At 53.5% G+C, this 19,523-nt stretch overlaps 1 protein-coding gene across 2 annotated transcripts in view; it reads right to left on the bottom strand.

The window, feature by feature from the left end:
• EPHA8 (EPH receptor A8) overlaps positions 1-19,523 on the bottom strand; it is a 120,756-nt gene that overhangs the window by 86,681 nt on the left and 14,552 nt on the right. Inside the window, exon 1 of one of the 2 annotated variants that reach the window (XM_059716222.1) lies at positions 15,316-15,685. The exons of the other annotated variant lie outside the window; for it this stretch is intronic. The gene's annotated coding sequence lies outside the window, so the exon portion shown is untranslated. Of the gene's footprint in view, positions 1-15,315; positions 15,686-19,523 lie in introns of those variants that run through there. 2 annotated transcript variants of the gene reach the window in all.

The raw sequence follows: 19,523 nt of genomic DNA, 5'->3' as shown, positions 1-19,523 counted from the left end.
GGCAATGTTGCCCTCCCATCACTGCCACCAGATTGAACCATGGAGCCGGTCAGGGTGAGCAAGAGCAAGGCACCAGCTCTGCCCACACTATTAGTTATGCTTTTGGGGTTTTCTTTGTAGTTACGAAGCCTAGAAACTCACTTCCCTTTCCAAAGGAAAACTCTGACCCCTTCCCGATCGCAGGCCTGCAGGAGCTGGGGCTTTGAGAGAGACAAAAAATATCATGAGACTGACAACACAGTTAGCAACGGCAGAGAAGCCCCTGCCAGACTAAGTGACATTAACCTGCTGGCTTCACTTCCTGAGGCTCTCGCCCTGCTACGGCCTGCCCGGGGCTCTTCTGCGTCGGGCCCAGAAAAGGAAGCGGGTCGCGATGCAGGGCTGCAGCACCTTGCACCGAGGGCAGCCACGTACGTCCACAGCCAGAGCTCTCCAGGCAAAGGAAAACGCAAACACATACAAATTAGCCAGAGCAAATAAAACCAATGCAACTGGCACAAAAGATGCGGCGTGTATTGAATCCCGGTCTCCAGAGGTAGTGGTAGTGCTATCGCTGGAAGGACGGGCTCTGTGGGGTCAGCAGGTGGTTTGAAATGGTGGTTAGACTCCTTGAAACCACAGGATCTCTGCAAGGCTCCCAGCCCGTCATCCTTTCAGGAGCAGTCTTGGTTTTCCTCACCTCTCTTGACCTTTTCCTTGCCGTCAGATGGCCTCCAAACCCATCCTCTCCCCCTGTTCATTGTCCCTCCACCTTGTTGCCCACTCCGTTTTCTCTCTTCTCCCTACCTGCTCCTTTCTTCTCTTCCTTTCTCCTCAAAGTCCTGGTCTCCTGTGTCCCCTGCCTCTTGTGCTTCAGACGTAGGACTGGATGTCAGTCCCATCTCTGGCTCTGTCACTCGGTGTCTTTGTGCCAGGCTTTTCCCCCTCCTCGGAGACTCTTGAGAGGCACTTCCATCCATTTCCCAATACCTGCATGTGCATTTAGGTGCCTAACTCTAGGCCTCACATTTGAAAATGCTGGCCCTTGTCTGTCTCAGCCTCAGCTTCCCCCTCTATAACCTCCTTGTCACCCGCCACATGAGTTAACTTTGAAATCCTTGGACAGACGGTTCCCAAGCATGCCAGTTGCTAGTAATGATGCTGGTCAGAGTGCCATCGTCGTTGCCTGTGCTGCCCCCCAACCCCCCTAACAGATGTATTTATTCTGTTTATAAATGGCCAGGACCAAAATCGCACCCGGTGCCTGGAGTCGAGCTAGCTCCACCTTGGTTGTGGTCTCACCACCAATAATTGCTAATCAACAGCACCCCGCCATGGGAGCCAATTAACAGTTCCCGTCTCCGTGACCCTCATCACCACAGACGTGGCACGGCGAGCAGTGGCCAGTCGCCGTGTCTGAGCAGAGCTTGCATTCAGCAAGCAGGACGAAGCATTCAGCAGCTGCACCCGGCTCCCGGCACAAGGCAGGATTATTTTTAGACCTTATAAAAATGAGCATCCTTTGAGCTACACACCAAAGACATTAGCCTAAACGGTCAGCTTTATTTCAAGGACTTTGCTTCTACAGGAACTAGAAATCTCCAAGAGACCCTAATTACAGAGCTGGCCAGACACAGGCATAATCCCTTTCAGTGCTTACAATGACTTACATTTTTAAATTAATTTCAGCAGTACGAAACACGGAAACAAAGCTCCATTTAACATTCAACTCCATAATCACGGCACAACGGCTAAACAAATAAAAACATCATCATCCACTTCAGTGCTCCGGCGTGATTGCACGTTGGAAAATAGGCTTTGAAGAAAAGGGGAGCTTCATTTGGAAATATCATAGGTGCTCGTACCCACGCTGTGCCAGATGGAGGAGGAGGTCCTCGTACCGCTCTGGACAAAATCTGAATAGGAGCAGCCTAGGAGTTGCTCTAATTGAAGCCAGTTAAAAACTGGTTGTGCTCCAGCGCGTTGTCTGCCCAACACCTTTGCCCTCTGGGGTGTGTGAATGACGGAGAGCCCCATGCATCAGCGTAAGAGTTCACCTGGACACTACTTAGGGATGACCTGAGCTATTGACCTGGCCATAACTATAGTACAAACAGCTATAATCAACAATCTTTGATACACTTGCTTAATTACAGTATCATTTCTTCAAATATAACCTCATTACCGATAAAGTGTAACTTAATGGGAAGCTGGAAGGGTCAGTAACAAGCAGTGGGACAAATAAAAATCAGTTATTTACAGTGTCTAGTTAAAGGACCTATTTTAAATTTGTTTGAACTCACAAACCAATTAATGGATTCACTTGTAAAGTGTCACAAAAATGTAATCTCTATGTAGAAAGTAAGTGAGGAGCGGGGGCAGGATGCCCTGTTTTGCACACAGTGGGAAGACCTGAACCCCTGGCCGTGAGTACGACGTGGAGACCAGCTCCGAGCACGGCACTGACGTGGTGCTACTTTGAAACGTGACTGCGAGAATTGGTTTTACAAAGCTGCAGCTGACGCAGGAGGCAGCACGGAGGCCAGCTCCTACTCCCTGAGCTCAGCTTGCCTGGCCGGGCTGCGCTGGGAGGGCCGGAGGGCTAACGTCCTGCGTGTTTCTCGGTCTGTAAAGTCCGCAGATGGGACCGAGCCAAGCAGGGAGTGGGAAGGGGCCATTCTTACAGGGTCACTTCTCTGAGCACAGTACAGGGACAGGGAAACTCTGGCCTTCCTTGCATGTGCAAAAGGGGCTTCTGCTGGGATCGTGGTGCATGTGCAGGGTTAGTAATGAAGCAGACTAACCCAGAGGTCACATCTCTCTACCGCGTGCAGAGGAGGAGTTAGCAGGCTGTCCCCACAGCAGCTGCCACAGTTCGGAGAATGCACCATCCGAAAGCTGCTCCAGATCCTGGCACATGGGCAATTTCCTCATTTGAAGAGACTGCATAATGGATTTAGCAGCTCTGAGCTCACCGTTTTATTCCCAGCTCTGCCACAGGCCTCTTCGCATGTAAATTTGAGCAACTTCGCCGCGTAGTCTGCCCCCCAGCCAAAAATCCACCTGACTTTCTTCACACAGCCGAGGGGAAACGTTGCCGGGGGAGTGGATAGAGGGTCATTTCTCCAGATCCTGTCATTCGTGTTCACACCCCCTCCCCTGCCACCAGGTCTGAAAATCTCAAGGGAATACCTTGAAAATCACAAGATTAAAAACTACTTCATTGATGGGGCTTTTCACTGGCCTACTGGTTCTCAGTGTTTCAGGGCCCTGTTTCGGTACTTTCCTCTGCCGGCAGAAGCTTCCTTTTTAAAAAAAACAAAATGAAACAGACTCTCGCGCGACACCATAATCCCAGAATCTGGAGCTTATAGAAAAATCCAAATGTTGCAAGATTTGAGATAAAACGATGAGAGCTGGCAGTAATGCAGAGTTTTGAATAGCAGCCCTGGCCAGGATAGCACTTGATGATCAGAGTATCCTGCATTTCCATCTTTTTTTCTTCTCTCGTGTTAATTGACAGAATCGTGTCTAATTCTCAGATATATCAATCTCTTAAGCAGTCTCTTGTGCTTGCCCTTGAAAACAGCCTGTCACATGAGCCAAAGCTGAAACCTAACAACATTTCCAGGGTCACAGAGTCATGTCTATTCATTGGGCAGATCAAAGTGCACAGAGAAACACTAGACACTCGACAACAGTTTCCAAAAAGAGACACTTTAAAATGCTTCAATCTCAGAAAGTCCCCACGAAATCTAATAAAAAATGCCCAAAGAGTCTCCAGCTGCCAACAAAACTTAACCCCCATTTCTGAAAGCACAAGAGGTTTTTTTCTGTTAGGAGTTAAAAGATAGATCAGACGAGTCTTACGATGGGATTACAACTATCGCTTCATTGGCATGGGCCTGCCCACCTCCAGATCTGACAGCAGAACTTTGTGCCGTCTGCTCTAAAAATACAGACATCAAATACTTGAACTAAGAATCGCTGCCAATTGCTACTGCCAGAAACGCAGTCCTGCTCTTTCTAGGCTGCCGTTCCCAATAGCAGGCGACATAATCAGCTGAACACCCGGTAAAGCCCACTCCTGGAAAAGTTACCATCAAAACTGTCCCATTGTCACCGATGGAGGACAGATCGTGTTTGCTGGGGGCTTGCAAGAAAACTGCTTTATTCTGCCTGGGTCCGACCGGCAGGGCACAAGACTCCCTGTTTGGGCTACTGGGGACTGTCCCCAGCACGTTATCTTCCACTCCAGTCAAAACTTAATACCAAGACCACGTACAGAACAGCAGTAAGGCCAGCACGCAATTACACACACAAGCACCCCAGTAATGAAGCAGTGTTCAGGCCATCTCCGAGATGAACTGAGCTGTCTCTTGGGCCCTGGCACTCCTTGGAGATCAGCGCTGGAGGCAGCAAGTCCTCCTGCTCTGCCGGTGCCAGGCTCCACTTGCTCTGGCTGAGAGCCTCTCGGGCAAAAGAGCAGGCTCAGGGCTCGTTACCAGGGTGGGCAAACTGGTCAACTAACCCGTCCAAAAAAATGTCAGTGACCGCTTATGTGAGCGCAGTCGAATACTATCCAGGATTGCCTGAAACCAAGAAGGCCCCTCCGTAGGTGGTGGCTGACCGTCGGTGCAGCAGGCAGCTGTGTTGTTACGGGCGCGTTCTGCCTCTCTCTCCAGTTCCTCTCTGAGATTTCTGTTCCAAATTTTAATCACAATCTGTTCAGCTTGGTTTTGAAGGCGGGTTAGATTTGCACTTTATGGACTAACCGAAGCAGAGAGCTATATATAGCATAAGCTTTCGTAAGCTGAAACTCATTTCATCAGATGCTGCTTTATGGTATCTAGGACTTGATTAAAGTTACCCCCCACCCGACCTTAAATAAATGAAAAACCAAGCAAAACTTGCAGGCTGGCTTTGCAGCCTTAGATCAGACGCAAGCTCCTTGTGATTTCACCTATTGATTAAACGCATACCTTCCAAACGTCTTTCTTGCGGCACACAGTTATTTTCAAATTTCTGCCCAAATGTCTCCCTTGTCACTGCCACTCACTCTTTGCAGAGAGCGCCTCCACATTTCAAGAGTTTCAGCTCTGGTGAGGCTTTTAAACGGCTCCATTGCACAAACTCAGGGTTTCTTCCGAATTCCTTACCTGTTCAGGGACCACCGAGGCCCAGACCCCAGCAGGACGAGCCCCTGCAGTGGGGCCTGCACCGCTGGTTTAGGCACTCAAGTTCCAGGGGTCTACCCAGGCCCCTCACTCCTGCCTCCTGCTCCACCGGCAGCTTCCCACGTGCTTGAAATTCTTCTTCTGGGCAGGCCTGGGAGCACCTCACCGACACGGCTGCTCACATCCTGGCACCTATGGCCCTTTGCGTACGAGCCAGACAGCTTACGGCACGTACAAGAGGCCCGATCCATTTGGTACGCAGTTGCAGCGGGCTGCGTGCCTGCCCAGACGCTCTGCCTGGGGAGTTTAGCCTGGCGTGGCGCAGTCCTCATTAGTATATCCATAATTAGAGCTGTGCAAACCCTAGAGTTTAAATACTCTAAACCAAACATTAAAAACACGTTTGTTTGGACTGAATTTAAACCAAAAACCATAATTGTTGTTGGGTTTTTTTTCTCAGCAAAACGAAAACACTGAAAAAAATGCATTTTGTTCAACCTGAAGTGAAACGTTTCATTTTCAGGCCCTTGAAGGAACAAGCAAACGCAATAAAGAACTAGCCGTGCACAGCTAGAGGAAGGCCTTTTACCCAATAGCTCACTGGATCGAGAACTCATCCATGGAGCAGGAGCATCTACAAATTACAGTTTCTATCGCTACCCTCCCAAGCATGTTTCGGGTGGCACACGAGGGACCCGCCTCACAGTGCAAAGAGCCCATCGCCACCAGGGCTGCCGGAGCCCGTCACAGCGCTGGGTGTGGAACCGAGAGCCGCATGCAGCGGGACAGGCAGACCCAGAGCAAGGTGACGAGCTTTCTTAGCCTGCAAGTCCTGTGTAATACAGGTGACCCACTTCTGCTCCGTTCCCAGGTTCTCCCTAGTGCCAGGCGTGAACACGGGAGCAGCCACCCCCTTCCTCCCCACTGTGAATGGCTGGTACCCACGGAGCAGCCCATGCTCGTCCCGATGTGCTCTGCGGTGTGTGGACCTCAATAACTGAATGAAGCGCCAAGCAGCGGGCTCATCGCCGGCTACCTGCTTCCTCTCCACCCTGACTTCACACCAGCCCCGCACAGCGAGCAGCAAAAGGGACCCCCGCGGCCAGGCAGCTCCCCGCTCCTTTCAGATCTCAGCAGGGCGGCTCCCTTTGAAGAGCAGAGGTCTCTGTTTCAGGTTAGGAGGTTATCACTCCCCTGTGCTCTTTGCTGTTCCAGCCAGCGGTGAAGGAGATAATTGCTAGTGATAATTTATTCATTAATTTAACACTTTTAGTCAATCTAAGCCTGGCTTTAATTAGAAAACAAGGTCCAGGCTGCATCTCTTAGGTGGTCCTCTTCCCAAAGAGGTTTCTCCATTAGTAAGACAAGGTTCTTTGGGTAAATGTGATGATACCCTTTATTAGACCAACTAAGTAGTTGGAAAAAATTGTTCCTTACAAGCTTTCAGGAGCAAACACCCTTTTTCAGGCATAGAGAGAGGCGCTTCATCAGCAGTGAGATGGCGTGAAACCAGCCCGCTATGTTTCCTGCGCTAGCTCCTTCAAGCCCAGAGCGCACGCCGAGCACGGGGCGCTGTCAGGAGGCTCACCTCACCCACCCCACTTGGAGGCAAACCTCTGAGCTCCTGCAAGCAGGACAAGTCTGATGGGTATTATCACCAGGAGCCATCATACTTGGCTCTTATGCAGAACTGCTAGTCACAGAGCTGAAGTGCCATTATACAGGCAAGGACATAAAAATTTCCATTTACTAGGTCAGACCTAGGTCTACTTTGCCCAGTCTCCTGTGTCACATGGCGGCAGAGAGCGGAGGCTGGAAGGGAGAACAAACGGGGTCTGAGCAGGAATGTGTCGGAGGTGACAACCAAAGGGACTCTGTTGTCTCCGTCTCAGGGCTGGTACTGTAGCGGTGAGAGCAGGGTCTGAGTGGATTTGAGAGGCTATGGCTCTAGGACTGTATTGTCATTGCAGAAATGCCTCCTCCAGATCCTTCAAGCATCCATCTACCCTGCCTTCTGCCTGACTTCAGACTAACCTGGTGCACTACCCCTCTCTGATCAGCTCACAGAAATGGACTGCAATTAAAGGACACAAGACTCTTGCTTAGCTATTGCTCAGATATCTCCTTTTGTACCTGATGCAAGCAGAGGACTATCATACCCAAGGGAATGCAGGTGACACCAGTCCACCCCATTCAGCATGCCACATGGCCAAGCTCAGGTATGCTCAGATATCTCCTTTCATAACTGATGCAAGTAGAGGACTATCATACCCAAGGGAATGCAGGTGACACCAGTCTGCCCCATTCAACATGCCACATGGCCTATTCGAGCAAGCTGAAGCTGTGCTTTACTCTTGCTGAGAAGCTGAGAAATCACTTCTTCGAGCTCTATACAGCAAACGGGAACAGGGCAGCACCAGATCTGCAGAACTAACAAGCAGCATAACAGAGCATTGGATAAAACAGGAAAGTAGGAAAGTTTCCGCCCCTTGAGAGCCAGGGCACAGGCTGGAATCCAGGGCCTTGACCCTTCCAAAGCAGCAGCCGTCTCACCCGCTGCATCTTTCCTTCCTGGCCCCACATATCTCCCTCTCAGGGCTTCAAAAGGCACCCTGGAGAAGGGACGGGATTAGGAGCTGCAGCTGAACTCACCTGGGAGAATATCTGTCCCTTTCTCCCCTGCCAAAATCACCCCCGTGGACGTGCTCCACACCCTCTGCACGGGGAAAGCTGGGCTGAGCTAGCAAGGGCAGCCTCCTGCCACTGACTGCTCTGGGTCTTTGACCTCCAAAAACAAGCCTTGAACTTTCCCTGCGGTTTGGTCCCTCTCACTTGACAGGGGGGCACTGCCGGAGCCCGGCGGTTTCTGCGCGTTCCCGAGCACCACGGGCAGGCCGCAGCGTTGCGTGCGGTGCCTGCGTGTCTCGCCTGTCCCTGCGCCAGCCGCACACAGCTGTTCCGTGCCTACCAGGCCCCCCTGCTGGGCACCAATCTTCATCTCTTTGAAATACACATTAAAATACATGAGCCGCACTCTCTGGCCAGGGCTCCCAGCACTGGATAATTGCTTCTTAAGTGCTTTCTAAATGCAATCGGCACGTCACTCCTGCCACTGCTGCTCCTTCCCTTGCACCTCGGCTTTGATCCTCTGCGCATCATGACAATATTGCAATTATCCTGTCAGTGCCGGGCTGCGGGACACTCCTGTTCAGAAAGCGCGGGGGTCAGCCGGAGTGCTGAGATCCATCCTCCCCAAATGGTGCGGCGATTGTCTCCGGAGCCCCGAGGTCCCACACTACCTGTGCGTCCTGAGGCCTCTGGAGCAGCCTCTGAATGGCTCAGCTGTTACAGCCACCCCCTGCCTGCCCGTGAATCCAACACCGAGACCTGCACGGCACTTAGCGAGCAGTGCTCGGGGGGAAGCGACGGCACGCGAGCAAAGACCTATCCATATGCACGCCCCTACCTTGTCCTCTGTACAGCTTGTGGTGTGTCCTGATAGTAACAAGACCCGAGTTCTGGGCAGACCAGGGTTAAAACCAGACACCTGTGCTAAGGATCGTGCATGTTCGGTGCTTCTCTAGCAGCCAGGCAGGAAGCACGAGCTACAGCCGATCCTGAGTCTGGAAGCAGCGTGTGGGAAACGCTCAAACCAGGTCGGGCTTTTAGGTTAGAACCAATGCCTGAAACTGCACCCGGTGCGACCACGGAGGGCAGGTGCAATGTACCCATCCCACGGGAGACACCACTGAGAATCAGAGGGTGGTAGAGGAGTGGGGCTGGAAGGGACCTGCAGAGGTCACATCTAGTCCAACCCCAGCCTGAGGCAGGATCAGCCCTTTCCAGACCAGCCCATGTAAATCCTTTATCCAGCCTCTTAGCAAAACTACGCAGTCAACCCTGACACAACACATGGCGTAGCACCGAAACCTGCCCCAGGTAAGGCAGGAGGACCACAGCAGCCAACATCCCGCTGCTCCAAGGGTTGTTAAAATTTGCTTGAGAAATCCAAGGAAAGGGTCGCTCCCCCCACTGCAGAGAAAGGCAAAAGCCCCCAGTCCAGACCAGCCCGACCATGGGGTAAAATTCCTTTCTGACCCCAATGCGGTGACGGGTCTGTCCCTGATCAGAAGGGCAAAAGACCCTCTGGCCAGGACCCTCCGGGTTTAAGTCCCAGCAAAATAAATTGTACTATCCTTTCCCTCCAAACATGTAGCTAACCAGGCTGGCTATTCAGAAGCTGCTGATCACTGTCCAGTTTGTTCATAGGACAGGCTGCCTTGGTTATATCCCCAGCCTATAAGCATCACATCCATCTAGCCTCTGATGAACCTCCCGAGGCCCCAGCCTCTGAGACACATGGGTAACACGAGTCGCACCTCGCTTGGCATTGACTTGCAATCCACTCTGTGCTACGACGGTGCTAGACAAAGGCGTGCAAGGGGCTGTGCACGCTGAATACAGCACATTTCCCAAAGCACTCATTGTGCATTCCCCTGAGCTTGGCTGCAGCATCTCCAAAGGAGAAAAAGGTAAAGGGAAGGTTGCGAAGGTCCGGGCAGACGTGAGTAAGTCAACGACATGGGCCGAGCGGTGCTTGTTGCGTTAACCGGTACTCTCCTAGGGACTGGTGTGGGCAAGACGTGTGCAGCCTTCCGGGTCTGCTGGTCCTTTTAGCAGGTGGACGCACCAACACATTTACAGACCCAAGCAGGGCCTAATGGGGTTGCCTGGGAGAGATCTCATGTAGGAGGTCACCAACATACTGAAGCTACCACTGGACATGGGTGAAGGCCAGCCTACGTACGCTATAGGCAGGGTGAGACCCAAGGAGCTGCTGCCTCCTGGTACCCACACCCAGGCCCCTGCACAAATGCAGCGCCCTGCTCTCCTGAGCAGCAGAAACCTTGTGAGAAAGGCTGTTCCGAGAAGCTGGAGCCTGATCATTGGCGAGGGTCCGATCCATTCAGACACCTTGCACCCCATCCCCTCCTGCCCTCAGGCTGAGGCTGGATTGCCCCGAGGGTGGGATAAAGGGACACATGATGTATGGAGGCGCCAACATCACGTGTGGAGCTGGATATAATTTAGGGCTCGGATGGAAATGAACACCTCCCCGCGGGGGCTGCTTGACTGCAGCTGGGACAGACTCAAAGAGCTCCCCGGGGGGCTCACAGATGCCACCAGAATTAGCCAAAAACCAGACTTTCTTGGGTCGCACAGCGGCAGAAGAAAAGGGAGGGAGAAGAAGTCTGCGTGCTGATAATTCTTCAATACAACTTGGCAACAAGAACTGGGGCAGACCTGAACTTCCAGTGAGCCAGAGGAGAATGAATTTTTAAAAAGCAGATTATCTGGTTAAACAGAGGGCAGGGGGCTGAGCCGGGAGATAATGGGGGTGTCTGTGACAGCTTTATTAGGAAGCGACTAATGTCGGAGTGATTTCATGGCAGATCTCACAGTGACAGGCTGACTCCAGAAGCTTAGGTCCCTGCCTGCAGAGTCTCAGCGACGCTGTCAGATGGGCTTAGACGACAGCTGACCTCCACGCTTTACTGCAAGAGACAATAAAAGCAACCGAGAACCGGCATTTCCATTGCCTGCCGCACAGGGTGGTTGCTCGCTTGCATTGATTACCGCATGTAAAGGGCGGGAAGATCCTGGGGTGGGAAGAGCTAGGACAGACCAATGTATTAAGTCATGTTAATTAGTATTAGTTCTATTATCATTAACTGGAACGGGGGCTTGCTGGAAAGCCCCAAGGCACTGCCGTGCTTCTCACTGCCTATCTCTGCAGACAGGGACTGAGGAGGGGGAATTTGCTGCCAGTGACCTGGATAACCAACACCCTCCAAAGGACCAGCCCTACAGAACCACAGGCCAAGACCCCTTTTGTTCGCAGTTGCTTGACTGCTGACTCCGTCCTTGCCCCCGTCCCTTCATCCCCTCCCTGCTTTTCTTGCGTCTCCTGAGGGTTTCCCAGTTGTTCCTCTCTGCTGGGTTTCTTGCTGGCAGCACTCTCTTCCAGATGGCACAAAGGTCTCTGCAAAACCCCCAGGGCAGCTGCATGGTTGATCTGAGCTGGGGCTGGTACTGTCTTCATCTCCTGACCTTTAGCTGAGATTAAGTCCAGCAGCTCGCCTGCCACAGATTTCAGATCTATCTTGCTTATGCTGCTCCCCAGCCCTCACGGACTTGCAGACTGGTTATAACCCCTCCACCTCCTCACGGTTGGCTTCGCATGTGATGCCAACCCTGGCAGCTGCACACAGGAGCTGAATGGATGGACTCCCAGATGGAAGCTGGCGGAGGGGGACCACGCTACAGGCAGCGCTGGTTGCAATGATTGTGCCACGATAGCAAGCAGCACCAAACAACACCAGCATCCGGGAGCTTTGGGATGCAACAGGCAGCTTGAACCCATGTCCAGCCTCTGGCAAAATTAAGTGAGGGGCCTTGGTCTCTCGCTAGGGATAAAGTCTGTCCCTGGGCCAGGCAGGACAAGGTGTAACCATCTCTTAAATGAGCAATTCCTAGACATGTGCCCAGGACACAGCCCCTGGGACAACTTGCTGGCCTGTCTCTAGTCTTGCTGCTGCAGGGGTGATGGCTGCTCTCCTATCCCCATCCCTCTCATGTCCAGTGTTGTGCTCCAGCTAGGATCAGGTGCGCCGAGCTTCAGGCTGCAGTGGAGAGAGTGGATTTTTGTGGGTAGGCAATCAGACAGACCAGACATTGGATGCAAGCCCTTCTCCTGCTGGGCGAGTTGGCTTCTGTAGTTCACAGCCTGCAAGTCCTTAGCAATGTCTGGATGCCCACAGACCGAACCACCAGCCCCGTTCAGGCAGAGCAATCACGGCAGGTCGTGCCCAGTTTTGCCTGCTTGTCGACGTGATGTCTGAGCACCTTTGCCGTCAGGCTCCCATGCACTCTGGATGCTGCAGCTCTCTGGGGCAGGGACACAGGCTCTGGACCACGGTCCCCTTATGGAGCCCAAGTTAGTTGATGCTCTGGGCTCTTTGCAAGGCCTCCCATCTCCGAGCTTTCTGTGCAGGGTGAGACACGGCAGGGTCCAGGAGAGGCAGGGCTCTCAGACACCTTGCTGCTCAGCTGGACGAGTACTAGGGAGTGAGACAAGCTAGTGGGTGCCAGGCCAAGTGATGTAACTCGTCAGTAAGGGAGATGGGCTCAGGTGTGAAGGACGCAAGTGCAGGAGGAGGGAAGCCCCAGGGGCATCTTGGAAAAGGAAGAGAGGGACGTCTCCCGAAGCCTGCACTCTGCTTGTGCAGCTGCCATGCGCCAGGCTCTCCATCCACAGTCTCTGAGAGCTGCTGCAGCCAGAAGCGGTGGACATTTGGGTTGTTTTCTAATCCCACATTTTCCACCAGCTAAGCTGGGGCCTGATCAGGATGCACTGCACTTACTAGGGGACTGACAGAAGACTTCAGGCATCTCTCAGCTGCCCATCAGCACGAATGCCCCCAGCCCGTGGGAGCGGCTCCTCCTGGGCTCCGAGGGGCTGTTTGCATTCAGCCATCACTTCCCCAAGCTGGAAAGTGCAAACTCTGCAAGAGATGATTGATATTCCACGCCACGCCACGCCGTCTAGGCCAACGCTCCTTTCATTTGTATCAGACGCCGGATGCGAATCGGGGGCTCTAGGAACAAAAGGCCAGGACGCCTGTGCCCCCAAAGCTGCCGTCTCAGCACGGCGGGTTCATTCAGATGCGGGGTAGCTGGGGATGAAGCTGTCTCTGACAAGGGAAACTAAAGATATAAGCCAAAGTGTGAAATCACTGGTGACAGCCGTAACGGTGGCAGCTCCAGACGTTAGGCAGGGGACAGAAACCACGCTGCCAATACACCTGAGGCACTTGCTCAGCCAGCACGCCCCTCTTAAAGGGACACACATGTCTGCTTGGAGGCACGAAGCACAAAAGAGCAGGAGCGGGACAAATCCCACCCTGCATCCAGGGCATGCACGAAGGCATAGGACCTCTGGCACCCAAGCATGTCCATCTAGCATGGTGGTTTACTGAAGATCAGGGCAGCAGTGGCTGTGATTTTGCTCCCATTTCTGGATGCAGCATGTTGGCGACTCACAGCACGGGGACCTGTCAGCAATGCACCACGACGCACTTGGACCCTGCTCACTCCCCCACCACACTGCAGGCGCAGCACATGGGTTGATCATGTCCCGTGTGCAGGCAGACAGACACACTCCGGAGGTATTTCCTGCCCACAGGCCCCTTCCTGAGCCACGCACTTTACACGGGACTCCTTCTACCCTGATGCGATACTGCCAAATGCAGCAACACAGGGTCAGAGTCCCATCTCACTGACATGCCTGCCCGGCCGTTCTCCGGTCCCGTGAGTGGCGCTCTGGGCACTTGTGTGGGTTGTGATTACAGGACTCATGCAGCGTGGGTGCATAAATATCCACGGGGCTCCTGGGCATGTGCCAGCTGGCCAAGGAGGTGGCTAGGCACACATTTAGGCTGAGCGTGCACGAGTTACACAATTCTACCCAGCAAAAACCAGCCAGCAGCAGCAGGTCGATGACCCACAGACTCAGTGATTAGAAGATTTGACCAGAGAGCATCAGTCCTCCCCTCTTCTGTGTGTCTGACTTGGCGACACAGTCCTTTAGCCACCAAGCCGCAGGCTGGGCATGGCCCAGTGCCTTCTCCAGCCAAAGGAGATGTGGGGCCAGCAGGAAGAACCCGAGCTTGAGGGCACGTGGCTCAAGGAGATGGCTGCTGCCCCGGAAAGGAGAAGGCCCTGGATGCCAGCTTGTGCCCTGGTTCCCAATGGAAGAGGCTCCTTCAGTGCTCTGCATCCATTTTATCCAGTTAATACTCCATGCAAGATGCAGCGGCTCAGCTTTAAGAGGAGAGCTGGCTAATAGCTGACCTGCTAGGCTGGTGGTTAGAGCGCTGCGTTAGGTTCAAGGGCCCTCTAGGCACCCCAGTTTCCTGGGCAAGTCTATTAATCCCTCAAATGCTGGGGCTAAACCATGGACTGCTTTCCTCCTCCCCTTTCTGGGGACTTACCCTCCGATACGCGGCTATGCAGCTGGTACCCGAGGGGCCGGGGCGCAGCCCACTGCATGCGCTCAGCAGCTGCATAGATGTTTCCGCATCCACAGCCCAGAGGTACCAGGATCACAAACTAAGTGCCAATAATGCCACTTACGTGGCCAGTGTTACCCGAGTGCATAAAGCAAAACAGAATTCAGCACCAAGTGTCTCCAAAGTCTGCCAGGGGCCCGTGGGCCTCTGATGGATGTGCTTTTTGACAGATAAATCTCAAAAAATATCTGCTGCCCTGCCCCATCCTCCCAGCCTGCATGGCTGAGATGCAGAAGACACTCTTACTTTCACCAGGGTCAGTTTAACCCAAATTGGTCAGTGCACCAAGGTGTGTTGTTAAAACACCCGGAGTCAGAATGAGTCACCAGGGCCTTTAAGGAGCACATCCTGCTCTCCCTGGCCCCCAGCACCTGATCTACTGGGCCACCCCTTCATAACCCACCCCTTGTTCTCGGTTTTCCTCCTTATTTTCTCTCTCTGTCTATCAGTTGTTTATCTCTCCTTTGTGTGTATGTGTGCGCCTGATTTGAGCTGCCCTCTCTTTCAACTTTTCCCTTCTTTTTTCTGTAACAAATCAGTAATACGAGGCAAGAGAAAGAGGCACCAGTGACAGACAGAACTAGCGCTATCATCTCTCTTAACTGTCACCGAGAAAATCACACAGCGGCCACTGAAATTCAAATTAGAGTTTTGCTGAAGCTGCTAAAACTCATCAAAAGATATCTTTGAAGTCCACTGGCAGGCTGGTCATTTCTTTTAAATTAGTCCCTGTTGAAAATGAAATTGCAGGGAGATGGTGCATTAGCATATTGGAGTGTCAGAGGCGGTATAATGCTCACTTTCCAGGGAGCGCAGGCAGCTTGCTTCCACACAAAGAACATACTCCAACTGGGCCCCGACTGCATTAGGACAAATGAACAAATCATTTAAAAGTCACAGTTAACGGGGACGGGCAGAAACGGCAGCAATGACAGGTCAGCACATTTGACCGTGCTCCCCAGACACCCCCCTGCCCTAAGACTCATAAGTCGATGTAAATGAGGGGCCAGCTCATTAGCAGCGCCTACCTGGCAATGTGGAGGTAAATTGCCTTCTGGGGTTTCGCGCTTGCTCCTGGCTTCCTTCGATACCAAAGCAGTAGGGCGTGAGCAGCCCGGAGAGGCACGCTGTGCTTCTCACCTTGAGGTCACGCAGGGCGAGCCTGATGCTGGGGCGGGCGAGGACGGCTGTGGGGCGTTCCTGTTTGATGCTGAACAGGAATGAAGCTGATGGTTTTAGTCCCGTTCCTCCTCCATAAGTGGATACTTGTGTCTTCACTGGATCAATCCCAGCAGAGGTCAAGGGTGGGACAGAGCGTGGAGGCTGCCTTGCCCCTGCGCTGCCCAAGATGCTCTCATCAGAGAGCACCTGAGAAAAGAAGTGGGACTTTTTCTGGTTGAGTCAGCCAGGGGTCTGGAAAGCAGGGACAGAGCCAACCAGGACCCGCATCTTGGGAGGTCTGGACTCCTTGCATGAGACCAGGCCGTTTGCAACAAGCAGCGTTTCTCCCTCTCGCGCAGCCCTGCAGGACACCTGGGCTGGGCTTGCTGGCAGGGAAGCAGAAGCCACGCTGAGCATCCAAGGGGCTTTCTCTCCTAGATCTGGCTCCATGTCAGTCTTGCCTGAAGTCCAAATGCACGACCAGGATCTTCTCTATCACAGTTGTCAGACAAGCAGCCCCCTAAGGAAGTGCTCAGGCTGCAGAGGGCTGAGACCAGCTGCCAGCAATTAAGAGTGTCTGGCTGGAAGCCTGGCGGACACCAGCTGCAGCCGATGACCAGTAAACGAGGGTGCAGCCATGGAGCAAACTGAGATCTGCAGGGGCAGAGGGAGAGGAGGCCAGTGTGCTGAGAGAGAAGCACAGAGCCTAGGTTGCCCTCCTAGGTCTGAAGAAAGACCATGGGGTTGGCTTCATTTGCACACTTGCTTGTTTTGGGGTTTGCTGTGGGGACCAGCTGGCCCCAGGTACAATAAGCCAGCCAGGCACCTGAACTCAGAGCCGCCTGGCCTGGAGGAGGAAGCTGGGCAGTGACCTGCTTCCAAACCTCTGGTCTGCCACAAAGCCAAACCCTGGCCGGTGGGTCACCAGCTGCTTCTCACTGAGCTGCTTGCTTTCCCAGGCCCTGTCCTTCCCTCTGCATTTGTGTTGGGACTGAGTTCACCCAGGAACCTGTCTCCTTTCTCTTGTATTGGCCCATCCGCTGCTTCCCCAGAGGAAAACTGAGCCCTGCGATGGCAACATGTGCCCTCCCTCAGCGGTGCCCCTGACAGCCCAGCTCCCCTAACCTCTGCTAACCTGCGTCTCTCAGCAGAGCTTGCTTTATTAGCTTGACACCTTGCGGTGTCAGTTAGTTGTGGATAGGGTTGTTTCCTTCAGCACTGCGCTGATGCGGGGGGACTGTAAGCAGCACCACTTTTGCTCCTGCATCTTTCCATCAAGTGTCTGCAAGCCTAGGATTTTGTGCTATTGGTTGCAGATTTCACGCTGCTCCGAGAAAGGTCCAGAGTGGGTCAGAGATCGGAGGCGTGACCAATTCCCCCTTGAACTGCAGGGAACAGGCAGCAAAACTTGCCCCGGAGCATGTCACTTGTGACACGGAGCCGGGCTAATGCAAATTCACCGAGGCAGACGGCGATGTTAGCTGCTGCCCTCACATGCACACGCAGCACTTGCTGAATCAGAGCGCTTCGCTTGAAAATTCATTAGGAAACTGCGTAGTCTCATGCCGAATGGTCCTCGAGCAGCTGGCAGATGACTATGAGTAAGCACTGCAAACACGTGGGGAGACTTCCCATAGTCTCCCTCCCGCATACACAGGTAGGGCAAAATCCAGCAGACCCCTAGACTTTACCTATCACCTCCCTGTTCCTTGGGAAAACCTGCATGCCAGGCACGGCCAGGGAGAAAACCATCTCTAATTCATCTCAGATGGGCGTGCTAGAGAAGGGGTGCCCTCCTGGATAGTGCGAGCTCAAGCCCTGAATGGACAGTCTCAAAGCCTGTCGGAGACCACAGGGCATCTGCTTAGATGTCCTGCACCTCCCTCCCGGCTCCAGCGCCCCATGCTATCCTTGGCTAAGTGTCATGGGGATGATGCTTCAAGGGAGCAGGCTTCCCCGCTGCCCGCCATTCCCCAACTGGTGCTCCCTCCCAGCATGGGGGGAACTTTACCCACCTGAACAGAGCCCGCTTGTCTGTGTTGACTGGGGAATGTCGGGGCAGCGAGGAGCGTGCATTGCCTCACCTTGGCACCCTCCGCTCTTCCTCTCCCACCTCAAACACGCTCGATCACGGCCCCCCAGGGAGTCCTGCCCCGGGTTGGATGGTACTGCAGATATGACTGGCCTATGCTTTCAGTGCATGTCCGTGCCATCCCGGGGCTGCAATTCCACTTCTAAGTCATCTAAGTGGCACTTTTGCAGTCACCTGCTGGGTATTTTGGGCACTTAGTCATCTGCATCCAGGAACTAAATCCCTGCCTGCACCTGTGAACCTGGCTTGCCCCAGCAACAAAGCAGGGAAGATGGGCTCTCCTGTATTTTAGCCTGAATAGCAGAGTGGTTGGGACACTCACCTGGGAAGCCAAATGACTCAGAAAGTCGGGCCTCTCCAGGAACACGTGTCTCTTTTCTGCTGTATTGTGCCTTCCAAAAACAAGGGGTGTATTTTATTTGGGGGCACGTTATATATGAGAAAATACAGTAACTATTAATCAGCTCCTGCCTCAAGGCTTAGGAGCACTGCCAGCCCCTGGGGCTAGCGCAGCCTGTGCTTCCTTGTGCCCATTTACAAGCGTGCTAAATCCTGGCCTGGAGCAGGTAACCAAGGACTGCATTCCCTCGTGGCACAGTCCCCCGGCCCGGGTGCTCCCACCCTCCGAGAAGTCTTGTAAATCACATTCAGACCAGCACCCTGCTCTTTCTCTTGCTCATCTGATTTTGCTTCCTTCACAAGTTCTGCCTAACGCAGCTAGCAGCAAGTCGTCCTGGGGTAGGAGGGGGCAGGGGGTTCATTCCCCACCCCTGCTTGGCCCCTTCCATAGTTACTATGAGGTTTGCCAGGGGTCCCCAGCTCAGAACGGTGACTCCTTTAATGTGCTTTCACGCACATGGTGCACCCCCCTCTCACATGTAAAGCTGGTGATAAAGCGATCGCACTTAAGGGAGGCAAAGGAGCTCTGCCTTGATGTTAGGCTTTTCCTCTGTCAGGTGAGGAGATGGTGATGGGGTGGCCAAGAGAAGCAAGCCTGAGCATGACGGGTCCAGAGATGAGCTCTTGTTGCCCAGATGCTTCCCCAGAAATCCCAGCTCTTGTGCTGAAAGCCACAGCAGAAGCGCTCACGGCACAGCCATGTCTGCGAGTTCTGTGAAATGCCTCGTCACAGGGGCACGAGGAGGAAGGAAGGTGCTGACAGCAGTTCGGTGGGAGCTGGGCAGGCAGGGCAGACTCCCTGCTTCTTGCTGCTATTGCCTGCTAGCACCTTTGCCCTCGGATGGCACCAGCTCTCTGGGTGCAGCAGGCTCAGCTCCTATTTGCATTACGGCTGCTAGTCAGCAGCCGAGGCCTGTCCACATAGAGATCTCTTCTCAGCGACTCCTGCAGCTAGGTCTGCAATTTGTCTTTGTCCCGCACAGACTCACGCGGAAGGCAGGAGCCCCTGCGGCTAACCCGACAGCCTTGCATTCCCAGCTGGGGCTGGAGAAAGACACCTCCTCTGCTCCAGAGCAACAATTGGCCACCTCCTTGGCGCAGGAAACCCCACGGCACCGACAATAGCAATCCTTCTCCTTGCAACAGCCGTTGCGACGCTGAGTTCCCAAGACTCCTGCTCTAATGAGAGGGGAGTGAGAGAGAGAGGGAGCGGCGCAGGGGGTCTCTGTTCCCTTATCAAACACATGGACGATTGCTCCTTTCATCTGCTTTGTGCAACGGGAAGGAGCAGCTGGCGTCTCCCCCATTCCTCCCCCTACCCCCACCAGCCTCCTATCTTGGCAGATTCTTCACAGCCCGGCTATCCAGCCAAGATGTTAATTGGAGAGCAGAGAGGACGGCGGGGAGGGGAAGAGCCCAGATTCTGAGAGAGACACTTACCTTCATTAACTTTTCATTTCATCTGCCACTTCCCGTTAGGGAAAAAGGGTTTAAATGTCACAATTTTCTTTTTTAGCTAAGTTCGGGGAAGCCACTTGCTGAGATTCCCAGCAGAGCAGCCCCCTTGCTGGGGCACAGGCTGCA

This window comes from Alligator mississippiensis, chromosome 13 (assembly GCF_030867095.1).
Source record: "Alligator mississippiensis isolate rAllMis1 chromosome 13, rAllMis1, whole genome shotgun sequence".
NCBI classification, from domain to species: domain Eukaryota; kingdom Metazoa; phylum Chordata; order Crocodylia; family Alligatoridae; genus Alligator; species Alligator mississippiensis.
The sequence above is the reverse complement of the archived record's forward strand: the minus strand, read 5'-3'. Positions and strand labels throughout refer to the sequence as shown.